At 42.7% G+C, this 14,535-nt stretch overlaps 1 long non-coding RNA gene and 1 other non-coding gene across 2 annotated transcripts in view; one reads left to right on the top strand and one right to left on the bottom strand.

Moving 5' to 3' along the window:
• LOC131499372 (uncharacterized) overlaps nucleotides 1-14,535 on the top strand; it is an 800,352-nt gene that overhangs the window by 319,977 nt on the left and 465,840 nt on the right. The gene's annotated exons all lie outside the window — the stretch shown is intronic.
• TRNAR-UCU (transfer RNA arginine (anticodon UCU)) lies at nucleotides 6,978-7,062 on the bottom strand. Its single transcript is given in 2 exon segments — nucleotides 6,978-7,012; nucleotides 7,026-7,062. It is a non-coding gene; the product is annotated as a tRNA-Arg (tRNA).

Genomic DNA, 14,535 nt, shown 5'->3' with positions numbered 1-14,535 from the left:
CAAATCTGACTTCAGTACCCAAGTTCTGTTCATGGCACTATGTTTCTCCAAGGATAAACCTGAAAACATAAAGGCAGTAGGTTTCAGTCCCAGGTAAAATGATACATACATAGTGCATTCTGGCTCTTCAACTGAATGAAACAGTAAAAGCTCAGAATGCACAGAGAAACTATTTGAAGACTCAGTGTAACAGCAGCAGGCATACTGGGGACAAAGATCAGAATTCAGAATTCAAAGTGCCACCACGGGACCCGTGGTGAGTTTACCGCTTCTTTGCCTTCCTCTACCCTGCAGCCTAGACTCAAGTCAGCTGAGAACACACCAGTGTGCATCAATACAGAGAGAACTCGAAAAGAGCAGGAAAGTGGACTCCCAAAGCTCAGAGAGAGCAGGGAAATTGTTTCCTTTGAAAAATGGCTTACTCTCTCGAGCCCCAGTGCCCGGGTGATCATTGCACAGTGGTGACAGTGCAGTGTCAATGATGAAAATGGGGGGCCTTCCAGCCACTAAATCTCTGGGGAAGATGAACCCTTCTCTGTAACTGATCCCAAGAGGGAGTGATGTATCCCTATCACTTTTTTCCTCTCCTCTCTTCCCTCTGGATGCAGGTGCAGATGTGGGGAAGCTGCAGCTGACCAGGGGAACTAAGAGCCCAGCTTTCTAGTGGGGGGAACCAGAAAAAGGAACTTCAGGGAAGTGGAAAGTATTGGGGAGGTTACGTAGAGAGAGGACGTTGGCCCTCTAAAGGAAGTCCACTAAGTTGTGTATGAACTGGGCTCGTTCCACACTGAGCATGCGTGTTTCTGATCCCGAGGAGCATACCAAAGCCTTTGAGAACTGAACTGGTAGACCACCAGCCGGGTCCCAGACAGCCTGCAGGGTGAAACTCATGCCGGAGAAATCCAAAGAGAACTGCAAGGGCTTTGAAAATGAGACTCAAACTGAAACCACAGCCCACAAAGGGCTGGGGAGAATTTGCACCCTTGACCCAATGGGGTTGATTGCCTGGTAAAACAAAAATGTGAACATTCCCTGTAAGATTTAAACAAGATCCAGTGTCTTGTAACCTCAGACTCAACATATTCAGGACACAATTCAACATCACCTGGCATACAAAGCACCAGAAGGGTATCAATTTGTGTGGCAAAAGATAATAAAATATCAACGCCGAAGTGACACAGATACTGGGCTTACCTGATGAAGTCTTTAAAACAGCTCTTGTTCGAACGATCCAGGTAAAAGTTTATACTTTTGAAAAGAATGGAATGATAGAACATTTCACCGAGTAAGGAGAAGATCGATAAAAAGTGGAAACCTTAGAAATATAAAAACGATAACAAAACAAACCACACGGCCCCTCCCTGAATGTCCTTCATGACAGAATAGGGTTTAAACAGAGGAAGAGTCACTAGATGAACCTGAAGACAGACCAGTAGAAAATGTCCAATCTGAACAACGGATAGAAACAAAAGGAAAGGAATTGAAAAGAGCCCCAGGGACCTGTAAGGACACCACCAAAAGGTTAAACGCTTGTGTTATAGGAATCCGAGAGGGGAGGAGAAGTAGTGTGCTGCAGAGCAAAATACTTGAAGCAGTAATGGCTGAAAATTTCCCAAATTTGGGAAAAGACGTAAATCGGCAATTCGTGAATCTCAGTGTGTTTCAAATGGAATAAACCAAATGGAAGACTCTCAGATGCATTATGATCAAACGATTTCAATCTAAAGGTAACACAGTCTTGAAAGCAGCACGTTACTTATAGGCAAGTAACAATCTGAATGATGTGGTTTTCTTCCCCGAAATCAGGGAGGCCAGAGGAGGGGGAAAAACACTTTTTAAGCATGGAAAGAAATGAAGTATCATCCCCGAATTCCACAACCAGTGATGTCCTCCAGGAGTAAAGGTAAGATTTAGATATTCAGGGAACAAAGTATCCCTGTTTGTCCAGGATTGAGGGGCTTCTCCGGATGCAGGACTTCTAGTGCTAAAGCCAGGAAAGGCAAGACAGCTGGTCACCCGAACATTCTAAGATGAACGAAAACTAGAAGAACTTGTTGCCATTGGACCTGCTCACCTGGTCTAAAACGGAAGTGCTGTAGTCAGAGGGAAGTGACACCAGCTTGAAACGTGGAACATCGAAGAAACACAGGAAGGGAAATTAAAGTAGTAAATATCTGGGTAAATAAAATGGTGAATTGTTCTCACTTTAAGTTTTTAAAATGTGCTTAATGGTTGAAAGCAAAAAATATGACCATCGTCTGGTGAAGTTTTCATGCTGTCTAATAATGTCAAGCTTAATGATGAAAAGCAGAACAAATGCTCTCTCCCTGAGATTTGGAATAAGCAAACGAGATATACTCTTAGCACTCTTATTTAACTTTTTGTGTGTGGAAGTTCTAGCAAAGATAATAAGGCAAACAAAGGAAATAAAATTTATAGAGATTAGAAAGGAAGAAATAAATGTGTCCTAATTCACAGATGATAGGATTGAGTTGTTAGAAAATCCTCATGAATCTACAAGCAACACAAACGACACTATAAACTCTCAGTTCCACTGAGTTAGTTTGGGAAAATCCCGGATACAGAGTTGACATATAAAAATCAATTGTATTTGTGCATATTAGCAATGAAGACTTCAAGCCAAAACATAAAAAAAACAGGCAAAAATACCTTCTACAACAGATGAAATTGTTGGACACACATCTAAAAGTCATATCCAGGATGTATATGCTGAAAGCTACGAAAGCTTATGTAAGAAATAAAAGAAGACCTAAATAAATGGAGAGATATGCATGATCACAGATTGGAAGATTCAGCATGGTGACATGTCCCTGCTTCCCAAATTGATCTATAGAGTTAATGCCCTCCCCGTCAACATCCCAGCAGGATTCTTTTTATACATCTAGAATAATTTATCCTAAAAATTTACTTTAAAATCTAAAAAATGGAAAGGCAAAAGAACCAGAGTAACAAAATGATTTTATCGAAGGAAAATGATGGTGGAGAAGCACTCAACCCAATAGTAAGACTTAAGTGCAGCTCTCCAGTAATCAAAGCAGATGGTGTTAGTTGACAGAGAGACATTCAAACCCAATGGAACCAAGTGGAGGTTTCGTAAATAGACCTACACCAACATGGCGATTTGAATTTTAAAAGAGGAAAAAAGAATTCGGTGGAGCAAGGATATTCTTTTTTTTTTTTTTAGCGTTTATTTATTTTTGAGACAGAGACAGAGCATGAATGGGGGGAGGGTCAGAGAGAGAGGGAGACACAGAATCTGAAGCAGGCTCCAGGCTCTGAGCTGTCAGCACAGAGCCCGACGCGGGGCTCGAACTCGTGAACCATGAGATCATGACCTGAGCCGAAGTCGGACACTTAACCGATTGAGCCAGCCAGGCGCCCCAAGGATATTCTTTATAACAAGTCGTGTTGGAAAATTGTGGACTTTTACATATGTATATAAAAGAACATCAACCTAAACTTAGCATCCTAGAAAAAAAATTAAATTATGTACTAGATGTAAAAGTAAAATGTAAAATGATAATACTTTAGAAGAAAACACAGGAGAAAATATTTGCTACCTGGGACAAGGAAAAGAGTTCTTTGACATTCCAGGAGCATAGTTCACTAAAATAATAATAACTATTTTATTATTATTATTACTTAACCAAAATTAAAAATGTTTGCTCCGTGGAAGATACTATTAAAAAAGGAAAAGATAAGGTACAATCTAGGGAAGAGTCTCTGCAAACTACATATTCAACAGAAGAATTCCATCCATGGTTTATAAGGAACTGTAAAACTCAGTAGTAAGAAAGCAAATAACCTAATTTTTTTTTAAACAACGGAAGACTTGAACAGGTGTCTCACCAAAGAGAAAGTAAATTAGCACATGAAAAGATGCTCCATCATTAGCAACTAATTAAATGCAAATTGAGTTACTGCTACACACTTGTTAGAGTGACAAAAAAAAAAAATACTGACACTACCAAGTGCTGGTGAGGATGCGGAGCAACTGGAATGTTCCCGCATTGCTGGAGGGAGTAGCGGTACAATCTGGGAGACAAGTAGTCTTATGGTTGTTTTCGTAAAGTTAGCATAGACTTGTCATATGATACAGCGATCCTGCTCTGATTCTAGAGGATAAGGATCCTTTCATTACTCTGGAGAAATGAAACTTATGTTCCCACAGAAACCTGCTCGTGAGTATTTATGAACTCGGAACTGGAAAAAAAGGGAAACAAGCTGATTGGTTTTCAGGGGATGAATGGGTAAACTCAATGTGGGGCATCCACCTGCTATGGTATTTTCAGCAACGAAAAGGAATAGCTATTAATACACCCAATAACTTAGACGAGTCTCGAAGGCCCCATACTAGGTAAAAAAAAAAAAAAAAAGCCAGTCTCAAGAGGTTATGTTATACTTCATTCATACAACATTCTCAAAAAGACAAAACCATAGTGACAGAGAACAGATCAATGGTTGACAGGTGTTAGGGATGGGGGAGGGGCGGCTACAAAGTGAGAGCGTGAGGAGCATTTTGGGGGGTGATGGACATGTTCTGTATCTTGATCGTGGTAGTAGTTACAGGAATCTATGCGTACGTTAAAATTTATAGAATTGCGCGCACACACACACACACACAAGCCAATTTTACAGTATGTTAAGCTCAAAGAATTTTAGAAATAAACACAGCAATTGTTTTTTAAAAATGTTTATTTTTAATTACAAATGTATTTCCTAAAGAAATTCTCGTTGCCAAAATGGTAATAATAAAGATGCAGAGAAAGTTCCTTTGGCACCTTGACTAAAACTGCCCCCTTACTCTTCCGTCTTCCTCCCTCTGGGGGTAACCTCTCTTACCAGTTCACATATGTTCTTGTAAAGGAACAGTGGTTTCTCATCTTTGGAATTTCATCTCAGAAGCTCAGCTCTTTAATTATAAAATAAACGAAATGAAACAAGTTTGAAGCATTTCAATCCCACGCACTTAAATATGTGGAAAACACTGGTGCAGAGTCGGCGATGACCCTGCTGTTACGACGCTGCGAGGCACGCAAACATGTGTCTATGTTCGTCGAGCGTATTTATAAATTAGTTTCTGTTCCCATCTACTGCACTCACTCGCACCTCAATTCTGTCAGTGTTATGTTATTCATTTTAAATGGCTTATTTCATTCCTTTTAAACCTTCCCATCGAAACTCTCTCCCATCAATCATGGACGATCACAAAATCAATCTTAGGGCAGATGTTGTGAACAGACACTCAACAGATGCAAAAATTACAACAGAAACAAATCACTCCCTTTTGATGTGCTGGTCCCCCGTGCTTTCGCTTGGTCTCTGTGTCTTGATATTCTTCATGCCACCTTCCACCTAGTATCTCCGACTAAATGTTCAGAGTTCTCATATTTCCGGTTTAAAATCTGAGCTCTGTTTTCCAGGTTCTGGCCACATCTCTTATTTAGTATAGAGTCGCTCCAGACTGAGTCAGTCGTGGCACCTGTTTGGCACACCCTTGGGGACTCCATTATTGGTTAGCAGATTGCACCCCCCCCCCCCACCCCAGTCAGTTGCCTCCTGTGTTCATATGAAGCAAAGCCTGGGCCTAGACTCAAGCCTCAGGCACAGTCCATTTTTGTCCTGTCTTGCACATCCACATTCTGGATTGCTTGTGCTCTTTGCTCAGTCATAGGTGGTATCTCTATGCTGGCACCAACTCAACCATATTTTAATCACATTAGTTAGTCCAGTTGTCAAGTGGCAAAAAATAGATGACTAGCTTGAACAGTTGAGCTAAAATGGTTATTTTATCATCGGTGGTTGTAATGGTTCAGTGACTGTAATGGGATCAGACTGAATATTTAGGACCAATCCAGTGACTAGAAATCGACCTAAAACAGCCTGAGAGTCAGATTCGGTTCTTATTTTTAAGCATTGTCTTTCTCGTTTGGATCACAAGGCCATTTGTGTCCTGATTTGCATGAATTTTCTTTGTTAAGCATTGTCATAGGACAGCAATCATCGCATTCACAGATATGATAACAGTGGGCTGTGCGCTAAGTGGTATTTTTCTTGTTCTTCAAATTCCTGTGATAGCCACGATATTGATTTTATAACAAAACAGAACCCAAAGAGAGGCCACCTTTATGAATGGATCTGTAAAGAGAGAAGCTTCTTACATATTTAACGCTCCCCCCCCCCCACACCAAAGGAGATGGTTTCCTTGTCTTCCACTCTATTTCCTGGCACCCAGGACAAGAACTGCATACAACAGGCACTCGCACGGGGAAGGCAAAAAGCGTGGCCAAAAGTAAAAATGTGTGTAGTGTGTCAGGCAGTGTGCTGCACCCTTTACTTGTGTGATATTTAAAAAATTCCCACAGGAGGGGTGCTTGGGCGGCTCCGTCGGTTGAGTGTCTGACTTCGGCCCAGGTCACGATCCCGTGGTTTGTGAGTTCGAGCCCCACGTCAAGCTCTGTGCTGACGGCTCAGAGCCTGGAGCCTGCTTCGGATTCTGTGTGAGGCTTAGAGTCAGGGCCACCACAAGCTTATATAGTGACTTTGTGCAAATGAGACCCCTGGAAGACATAGCTCCATGAGTTGGCTAATGGGGCACAGGTAGGATTTCAGTCTTCACTTGCCCCCTCCGCTGGGAAACTTTTTGCTATTAGCAACCTGTACGACTGCACATGGTCATCCTGCTCAGAAAAGTCAAGAAATTTTATCAGGGTTTAATCAAGGTTTGACTCTAAAGTTGATGCTCTTGCTAGTTTAGCAAACTACTTACTGGTAAATGAATAAAACTCATGCTGTCCTTCCACTGAGAATATTCAATGATCTAGATTCTAAAACTTAAAAAAAAATTTTTTCATCTTTATTTATTTTTGAGAGAGAGTGTGTGAGCAGGGGAGGAGCAGAGAGAGAGGGAGTGATAGACTGCAAAGGAGGCTCCAGGCTCTGAGCTGCCAGCACAGAGCCTGACGCGGGGCTCGAACCCTCGAACCCTGAGATCATGACCTGCGCAGAAGTCAGATGCTCAACCAACTGAGCCACCCAGGCGCCCCTAAAACTAAAACTTTTAAAGAATGGATGTAACAAAATACATAGGGCTGGTTTCTCCACATTCAGCTCAGATTGCCTTTCATCGAGACTCTCTTTATTTTTGAATGTTGTGGTTGACTTTAAATTCAACTTAATCAAGCTCCCAAACCACCCCTTGTTCCCACCACCTCCCCACCTCCCAACTTCAGGAGCCAAGTTCAACAGTACCCTTGCCTTATGTCATAAGACAGGGCCCTGAAATATTGGCAGTAGCATCAGAGAAAGCCACAGCAGCATTAGGGGAATTCAAAGAAACCAATTTGCTTTTTAGTAGCTCACATAGCCAACTCTTTCCAAAAATATCTGCAGCTTTGTCTAATGCAGATTTATAACTCCACTCCCAATAAAGCTTTATTTCCCCCCAAGTTGTGGTGTTTAAAATTCACATGATGTAATACTGTTAACTAATGTTGCAATTTATTTCTATTTAAGGCGTTACGTAGGGGAAACATAGAAGAATAACTTAACGGGAGTGATTCAGAATGATATTAAGTGTTAATCAAAGCACAATAAAGTAATAATGAGCTGGATTTTCTGGCCTGGGTCAGAGGTAAATTTTCCCCAGATCTTGCCCACCCCCTTGTTAATTTGTAGTGCTGTGCCCCTCTGAACTTCCTCTGATTCGCCCCCCTTGAGATTTGGGTCCGGGATTGACTGCTTGTAGCTTCAAGAGTTCTGTTTAAGGATGTATGCAGCCAGATGAAACACAGCCCGTCTGTTCTCTTAATAAATGGGCAACTCTGGCCCAGACACGCAAACGTTCTGGTGTAAAACAAATTTAAAGAACACATACCCAACCGACACCGAGTGCAGTGTTGTTCATAGGTGCACTTTTTGTAACAGCCCACATCTGGAAACCACACAAGTGCCATCCACAGTAGAATGTGCTCCTGGAGGGCTCAGGCAGGTGGCTGGTGCTCCGTGCGTGTCTTCCTTCCCTTGCTCCTCCGCCTCCATGTTTGCTCATTTCAGCGGATTCCAAACTGACAGCCAAGTTGCTCCATTCCCAGCATGCTCCAGGGTGCTCCTTGCCTCTACCCACAGGACTTGTGCATATCAGGCACAGACGCTTAACCGACTGAGCCACCCAGGCGCCCGTATCGTCATCTATTTTAAATTTTTGGGGGATTCTCCATACTATGTTTCATGGTGGCTGCACTAATTTATAATCCCACCGACTGCACAAGGGTTCCCTTTTCTTCACATTCTTTTTCTTTTTTAATTTCGCTTTAATGTTTATTTGTTTTTGAGACCGAGAGAGAGAGAGAGAGAGAGAGAGAGAGAGCGCGCACAAGCAGGGGTGGGGCAGAGAGAGGGAGACACAGAATCTGAAACAGGCTCCAGGCTCTGAGTTGTCAGCACAGAGCCCGACGCGGGACTTGAACTCACGAAGTGTGAGATCATGACCTGAGCCGAAGTCAGACACTCAACCGACCGAGCCACCCGGGCGCCCCTCTTTTCTTCACATTCTTGCCCACGCTTCTTATCTCTTGTCTGATAGTAGCCATGCTAACAGGTGTGAGGTGGTACTCTGGTTTTGCTTTGTATTTACATGATGATTAGTGATGCTGAGCATCTTTTCATGTACCTGTTTAACATCTGTATGTCTTCTTTAGAAACATTTCTATTCCAGTCTTCCGTCCATTTCTAAATCATGTTATTTGTTTTCTTGCTATTGAGTTATGGGAGTTCCTTATATATTTTGGATATTAACTCCTTATCCGAGATCTTATATATGCCTTGCAAATACTTTCTCCCACTCCATAGGCTGTCTCTTTATTTTCTTGATTGTTTCTTTTGCTGTAGAGAAGCTTTTAAGTTTGATGTGGTGCCACTTGTCTCTCTTTATTTTTATTGCTTGTGCTTTTAGTTTCATATCCAGAAAAAATCATTGCCAAAAGCAGTATCATGGAGCTTTTTTCCCTATGTTTTTTTGTTTTTTTTTTTCTAGGAGCTTTATAGTTTCAGGCCTTACATTTAAGCCTTTAATCCATTTCAGGTCAAATTTTGTGAGTGGTATAAGATAATCCAATTTCATTCTTTTGCTTGTGAATATCCAGTTTTCCCAGCATCATTTATTGAAAAGGCTATACTTGCCTCACTGTATATTCTTGGCTCCCTTGTTAAATATTAGTTTGCCGTATATGCATGGGTTTATTTCTAGGTTCTAGGTTCTGTTCAATTGGTTTATGTGTCTTTGTGTGTGTGTGTGTGTGTGCGCCAATAACATACTGTTTTGGTAGCTATAGCTTTGTAATGTAGCTTGAAATTAGTAAGTAATGCCTCCCGCTTTGTTCTTCCTCAAAATTGCTTTGGCTATTCTGGATCTTTGTGATTCCATACAAATTTTAAGATTGTTTTTTTTTTTTCTGTGAAAAATGCCATTAGACTCTTGATAGGGATTGCCTTGAATCTATAGATGGCTTTGATATCAGGGCAGTTAATACTGGCCTTATAAAATTACTTTGGGAGTGTTCCCTCTGGAAGAGTTTGAGATTGGCATTAATTTTTTTTTTAATGTATGGTAGAATTCACCAATGAAACCATCTTGTGGCTTTGTTGTTGTTGTTATTGTTGTTGTTGTTGTTGGGAGGTTGATGCTTACTGCTTCAGTCTCTTCAGTCTTTAGTGTTTTGTTTATTCAGATGTTCTCTTTCATTATGCTCCAGTCTTGGTGGGTTTACAGGTTTCTAGGAATTTATCCATTTCTTCTAGATTATTCAGTCTGTTGGCATATAACTGTTCAGAGTAGCCCTTTACATCCTTTGTGTTTCTTTGGTGTCAGTTGTAGTGTTTCCTCTGTCGCTTGGAATCTTATTCGAATCCCCTTTTCTTGGTTAATTAGTGGTGTGTTGATTTCGTTTATCTTTTCAAAAAACCAACTGTTTCACTTTTTTTCTATTATCTTTCTAGAGCCATGCCATTTATTTCTGCTCTGATATTTATCATTTCCATTCCTCTGCTAAATTTTGGCTTAACTAGTTCTTTTTTCCAGTTCCTTGAGACGTAAAGTTAGGTTTTTTATTTGAGTAGTTTATTTTCTCTTAATGCAGGCATTCATTGCAACTCATTCACCATGAGTTCTTGCATATCGTTTTCATTTTTATTTGTCTCGAGATACTTTCTGATCCCTCTTTTGATTTCTTCATTGACCCACTGGTTGTTGGTGATAGTGTTTAATTTCCACGTATTGGTGGATTTTTCCTTTCTCCTCCTGTTATTGATTTTTCTATTGTAGTCAGAAAAGATACTTGATATGATTTAAATCTTCTTAAATTTGTTAAGACTTGCTCTGTGGCCCAAAATACCATCTACCCTGAGGAATGTTCTGAGCATGCTTGTGAAGAAGTGTATTGTGCTGCTTTTGGATGGAATATTCTATATGTCTGTTGGGCCCATTCATTCAATAGTGTTAACCAGGTCTGCCGTTTCCTTATTGGTTTTCTGTCTGGATTATCCAGTGCTGCAGGTGCAGTGTTGAAGTTCCCAAACGTTACTGGATTGCTGTCTGTTTCTCCTTTGAGTTCTAGTCATACTTGCATCGAATATTTAGGTGCTCCAATGTTGGGTGAATGTATATTTATAATTAATATATCCTCTTGGTTAATTGACCCATTTGATAATGGTAAAGCCAATATCTAGAGATGTCCTTTGTTTCTTATTTCATCCCTTCACTTTCAGCCTAATGTGTTTTTAAAGCTATAGTGGGTCCCTTCTAGGCAGAATATTGTTGGATCTTGTTTTTTGGTTTTTGGTCTTTTTTCTTTATGCATTCACCCACTCTGTGTTTTTTTTGTTTGTTTGTTTGGGGGAAATTAGCCCATTTATGCTTAAAGTAATTACTGATAGGTAAGGCCTTACTGTTGTCCTTTTGTTAATTGTTTTGTGACTTTATACAAAAAAAATTTAGTTCCTTTGTCCCCTTCGTCCTCTGTGATTTATTTTTTGTAAGCGTATATTTTAATTCTTTTTATCTTTTGTGTATCTACCACAGGTGTTTGCTTTGTGGTTCCCATGAACAAGGCTTACATAAAACATCATTTAGGTCCAACAGTCCATGTGAGGCTGATAACAACTTACCTTCAGTTGTATACAAAAACACTTTTGCTTCTCCTTCCCCCACATTTTATGCTGTTGGTGTCCCGCTTTACATCTTTTTGTGTTGCACATCCATTAACAAATTATTGTAGCTATGATTATTTTTAAACTTTTGTGCTAGAGAGGAAAGTGGTATCAGTCTTTGGGTATCTTGAATTTGACTATGAATTTACCTTTACCAGTGAGTTTTATGTTGTTACTTAGTGTCCTTTCATTTCGCTTTGAAGAATTCCCTTTAGCATTTCTTGTAAGGAAAGTCTAGTGGCGATGAACTCCTTAGCTTCTGTTTGTCTGGGGATGCCTTTGATCTCTCCATCCCTTACGAAGGACAGTTTTGCCAGGCGTATCGTATTTGGCCACGGTTTTTAGATGGGTGCCCTCCTCAAGGGTGATGGCCCCAGGAGCCTTGCCCCTAATAGGTACTCCACCTAAGTCGGTGCAGTGAATAAGTGAGTGTACGTGGGACGCAACCAGCTCATAAAGATCCAGGCCTACAATTCAGGCCTCGGATATCGAGAGGCCTTTTCCTTTCAGAGACCATCTCTAGATGGATGGCTCCTTCCGTGCAGTGGCTTCTGGCTCACCACCCCAGGCAGGGAGCAACAGGAGTGATTGGATTGGGCTTGTAAAAGTCACATTCCCTCATGAGAAACAACGTGGGGACTAGATCCAGGAAACCAGCCCAGTTGGTAACACCCTTGTAAAGAACAAAAAAAAAAAAAAAAAAAAAAAAAAAAAAAAAAGACTGATAAATAAATAAGCTAGCCGTCCAGCTTTTCTTCCCCTCAGCAAATGAGATGAGGCAGCTGGCCTTGGAAAGAGGCCCTGTGCTTTGTTAACTGGAAACAGATTAGCCGACTCAATCGGCCGGCCCGTTTTCTTCAGTCTGCGGCCTTGCGACAGTTGAAAAAGGGAATTTTTGTTGAAAGTTTCTCTGGCAAGGGCCAGGCAGCAAATGAACTAGCCTGGCCTGAATGTTACACGCTGGTGGGTAAAAATACTTCTTTTTTTTTTTTTTGGATTCTCATCTTTAACTTTCCTGTGGGTCTTTGACAAAAACCTCAGGGAATTCTATAGAGCGCATGTTGTCAGTATTTTAATCAGCTTCAGCTGTCAAAACTCTTGTAACCCGCCTCTTCTATTTAAAATGTGTCTTCTAGGCATAAAATAATTAAAGGTGCAGGGCCATACCGTAAGCTCACAGCCATTGCAATGTGACAAAACCCTATGGATGAAAGGTATTATTTCAGGAAGTTTTAAATATAAATTTTGTTTTGTCAGAAGGCTGCAGGGCACACATTTTCTATACTGTCAAGCTTGATAGTAACAATATTTATATTTCAAATAAAAAGATTAAATTGCAGTCTTACGTGTTTCTGCTTTTCATCAATTTTTTTTTACTAGTTTATCATATCAGAGTGCTTTCTCCGTATGGCATCATGCTTTTTTTTTTCTTTTCTTTTTCTTTTTTTTTTTTTTTTTTGCTGACAATACTTTTATTTTATTGAAACGTTCTGCCTTTTGCCGTCAATCTCAGAGTTGGAATAACGAAGGCGGACAGCCGCGCCACTCGGGTTTGGTTGTTTTACAGACGTCTTGTTTTACACGTTGTTGGAGGCTTTGTGAAGAAAATGCAAAACAACAAGACCAAACCAAATGGAACAACAGCAACAACAACAACAACCCCCCAAACCCCCAAACCCCGCCCAGTCCAATGTGTTCAGCGCGCGTGCTGGAAAAAGCGTTGAGCGCGTCACCTGGGGGTCACATGGCCGCGTTTTCCTCTGGGCGGCGGGAGGCCCGGGAGCAGAGGGCGTGCAGGCGGGGCCCCTGAGCCCCCGGAAGGGATGCGTGCTGTGTGCCCTGTGTGCCGAGAGCCGCGGCGCTGGCCTCTCGGTGTCACAGCTTGTCAGCCGAGGCCGATCCGGGGTCTCCAGAGGGGCTGGGGTGGCCCGGGGAGTTTTCTGAGCCACGGGGTCTGCCGGGCCTCTCAGGTTCCCAACTGGTGTCAGCCCTTGAGGATCGCACCCAGCAGAGCCGTTTGGGGGCAGCCTGCAGGGTGAATGACTCACGCCCGCTGGACCAGAGCTGGGCCGCTCTGGGGGGGGGGGGGGGGGGGGGGGCGCCGGGCCTGCTGGCCTGGAGATGGAGGGAGGGTCCTGGCCTTCAGGTGGGGGGCTCCCTCTTCTTCCCATTCAGCCCTTGGCTCTGTCGGGGGAGAGTCAGCCGGCTGATCGGAACTCTCCCACCCTCTATGGAGTTGGCGTGTTTCGAGTCCCCGAGGCCCGAGGAAGTAGCTTCATCTCCGTCTGAGCGGACAGGTCCCAGGGGAGCAGGAATGTCTCCTGCTGCGCCGCAGCAGACATCACTAATCGATCTCAGCGCTTTTACACTCAACCAGCTGCACCTCAGAATCCCTGTCTGCAGGTTCCAGGGCCCGGTCACAACCAGGCAGGTAACAGGCTGCCTTTGCCTCACCAGCTCCCTCTGCAGGGCACGGGGCGGGGAGGGGGCACCAGTCCAGGCACATGTGTCTTTAGCCGTCTCATGACTCGAGCAATGCTGTCATTTTATTTTTTTTAATATTTACTTATTTTTGAGAGAGAGAGTGTGAGCAGGGGAGGGGCAAAGAGAGAGGGAGAGAGACAGAGACACAGAATCTGAGGCAGGCTCCAGGCTCCAAGCTGTCAGCACGGAGCCCGGGGTGGGGCTCGAACCCATGACCTGTGAAATCATGACCTCAGCTGAAGTCCTGTGCCCAACCGATGGAGCCACCCAGGCGCCCCAATACTGTCGCTTTAATGGTGCGGTTCCCAGACCCAAATAAATCACATTTTAACCATACTTGAACTCACCAAGTCCTTTCCTATCCCGATCTTACTTGGCAGCTTAGAGCTCTCAAAAGCCCCAGTGAAAGCTGCCAAGCAGAGAGCCATTTCTGCCACATTCTGTTGGTGAAAGAGCGAGATGGGAGCCACCCAGATCCCGCATGGGAGGCGAGCCTCACCGGAGGCTGGCTTTGGAGTGTGGCCACCACAAGAACGCTCACTGCTCACTATGATCTAGATGAGAACATCTGACTCTCACGGAAGGATTTTCTCTGTCGTCAGCTCAAAAGTGACCTTTTGCTTTTGAATTAAAACCCATACCCTTTGGTATAACTATCAAGGCCTCGCACCATCTAGGCTCAGTTTGTCTGGTGTCAAAACTGCCATCCTTCTCCAGTATATGCCATTGTGTCTATGAGGCACTTCCTTTCTCCAGTTTCCTCATCCCCGTGTGATCACTTTATTATCCTGGATGATCCAGCCCCAGTGCCCCCTACTGTCTGCT

The sequence above is a fragment of the Neofelis nebulosa genome, chromosome 17, assembly GCF_028018385.1.
Source record: "Neofelis nebulosa isolate mNeoNeb1 chromosome 17, mNeoNeb1.pri, whole genome shotgun sequence".
Lineage (NCBI taxonomy): Eukaryota > Metazoa > Chordata > Mammalia > Carnivora > Felidae > Neofelis > Neofelis nebulosa.
Note: the sequence above shows the minus strand (reverse complement) of the source record. Positions and strands in the feature narration are given on the sequence as shown.